This window comes from Epinephelus moara, chromosome 3 (genome assembly GCF_006386435.1).
Source record: "Epinephelus moara isolate mb chromosome 3, YSFRI_EMoa_1.0, whole genome shotgun sequence".
In the NCBI taxonomy this organism is placed as follows: domain Eukaryota; kingdom Metazoa; phylum Chordata; class Actinopteri; order Perciformes; family Serranidae; genus Epinephelus; species Epinephelus moara.
In genome coordinates, this window is record NC_065508.1 from 125,393 (window position 1) to 128,266 (window position 2,874).

A 2,874-nucleotide genomic window follows, 5' to 3' on the forward strand; every position below is an offset into this window, starting at 1 on the left:
CAGAAAAAGCCTCCGCTCGCTCCTTTCCTTTGCTTTTTGACACTCTGCAACATGTTCGGCACTCGACTAGTTTGGGCTTTTTATTTTCCCTGGGCGCGTGCATGAGTTGAGGCTTAACAGGTGAGGCTTGAATTAGCGTCAGTTGGAGCCAGCTGATTTCACTTGATGGAACGGGTTGGAGCTAGATTGGGAGGTGGCATTTAGTCAAACTTCAAGATGACACCTTAGTCTGGACATTCTTAGCTACGCTGATGGAATACCTCCCTGCTGTTTGTTTACCTGTGACATCACTGATGTTTGTTTACCTGTGACATCACTGATGTTTGTTAGCCTGTGACATCACTGATGTTTGTTTACCTGTGACATCACCACTGTTTGTTTACCTGTGACATCACCACTGTTTGTTAGCCTGTGACATCACTACTGTTTGTTTACCTCTGACATCACTGATGTTTGTTTACCTGTGACATCACCACTGTTTGTTAGCCTGTGACATCACTGATGCTTGTTTACCTCTGACATCACTGATGTTTGTCTACCTGTGTCATGGACTCTGATGTTTGTTTACCTGTGTCATGGACTCTGATTGGTCCACATTCAGGAGGTTAGGTTTAGGCACAAAAACCACTTGGTTAGGGTCAGGAAAAGATCATGGTGTGGGTTAAAATGAAAAAGAAAGTGGCAAACACATAAGCCGTGAGCCTGCTCCGCCTCACGCCGGTCGCGGCGCACCATACGCCCGCCGCGAGCCGTTCAGCACCGCGGACAGTCGGACTAATGGGATGTCGAACCAATGACATGGACCTGTCACAGCTGACGTCATGACAGTGAAACACAGGTTATGAAACAGATTTAATGTATTTAACGTGTTACAGTCAGTCTGTGGATGTTAGTGCTGTGAGCTAACATCAGCATCAGTCAGTCTGTAGATGTTAGCACTGTGAGCTAACATCAGCATCAGTCACACTGTGGATGTTAGCGCTGTGAGCTAACGTCAGCATCAGTCTGTGAATGTTAGCGCTGTAAGCTAACGTCAGCATCAGTCAGTCTGTGGATGTTAGCGCTGTAAGCTAACGTCAGCATCAGTCAGTCTGTGGATGTTAGCGCTGTGAGCTAACGTCAGCATCAGTCAGTCTGTGGATGTTAGCGCTGTGAGCTAACGTCAGCATCAGTCACTCTGTGGATGTTAGCGCTGTGAGCTAACGTCAGCATCAGTCAGTCTGTGGATGTTAGCGCTGTGAGCTAACGTCAGCATCAGTCAGTCTGTGGATGTTAGCGCTGTGAGCTAACGTCAGCATCAGTCACACTGTGGATGTTAGCGCTGTGAGCTAACATCAGCATCAGTCAGTCTGTGGATGTTAGCGCTGTGAGCTAACGTCAGCATCAGTCTGTGGATGTTAGCGCTGTAAGCTAACATCAGCATCAGTCAGTCTGTGGATGTTAGCGCTGTGAGCTAACGTCAGCATCAGTCAGTCTGTGGATGTTAGCACTGTGAGCTAACGTCAGCATCAGTCACACTGTGGATGTTAGCGCTGTGAGCTAACATCAGCATCAGTCAGTCTGTGGATGTTAGCGCTGTGAGCTAACGTCAGCATCAGTCTGTGGATGTTAGCGCTGTAAGCTAACATCAGCATCAGTCAGTCTGTGGATGTTAGCGCTGTGAGCTAACGTCAGCATCAGTCAGTCTGTGGATGTTAGCGCTGTGAGCTAACGTCAGCATCAGTCACACTGTGGATGTTAGCGCTGTAAGCTAACGAAGGATAAGTTAGTCTGTGGTGTGAAGAGTCTGAAGGAGCTGCTGAGGACTATTAAATGAATGAGTGAATGAGTGACACTGAGCGGTGAGAGGGTTTGTCTCTGTCAGATAAATGTAACTTTTATTAAAACTGAGCTCTCGTTGTATCATAACTTTAATATTGGATCAGACTTTAACAGGCTGATTAATAACAGTGCCTGTTTCCTGTTTCCTGTCTTCGGAGCTGAGGATGATGATTTTATCACAAACTGACGTTGTGTCTGTTTTTATCTTTGCCCCGTTAATGTGCTGTGACCTCAGACTGATTCAGTTACCAACAGGAAGTGTCAGGATTATGAACGTACTTGAACGTATTTGAACGTACCTGAAGACACGGTGACGACATGCCTGACGTCTGTTACAGGAAACATGACGAGTTCAAGAGGGAAACTGTTTGTGACTATTTAATACACGATATAACTGACACTTCCTGATTTTACTCTGATGTCAGTCAGCGCCACAGTCAGTCCAAATTCACACCAAAACGGTCGTCGGGCGTGTTCCACTGAAATATTGTCAGTGTCATCGACCTGAGGGGGTGAAAGCGGGTTTAGTGAAAACTCTGAGTATGTTAACCCTGAGATGAGGGAAACTCTGGGTTTTCTGTTCCAGAAAGAGAGGTAAATCAAACTCGGAGTCAGTCACCATGGTAACAGACTCTGTGAACATAACCTGCTCGCTGACAGGTTTTCTNAGTCAGTCCAAATTCACACCAAAACGGTCGTCGGGCGTGTTCCACTGAAATATTGTCAGTGTCATCGACCTGAGGGGGTGAAAGCGGGTTTAGTGAAAACTCTGAGTATGTTAACCCTGAGATGAGGGAAACTCTGGGTTTTCTGTTCCAGAAAGAGAGGTAAATCAAACTCGGAGTCAGTCACCATGGTAACAGACTCTGTGAACATAACCTGCTCGCTGACAGGTTTTCTTCAATAAACCCTGAGTTTTTCTCTGTCTCCTCCCTCTTACACGCTGTTTCATTTCCTCATTCATTCAGTCCGTGTCAAAGCTTGTATTGAAGCGCATTCATTAGCGGAGATTTACCGTCTGTCACAGTCTAAATCCTGCTGGATATTAGTTTG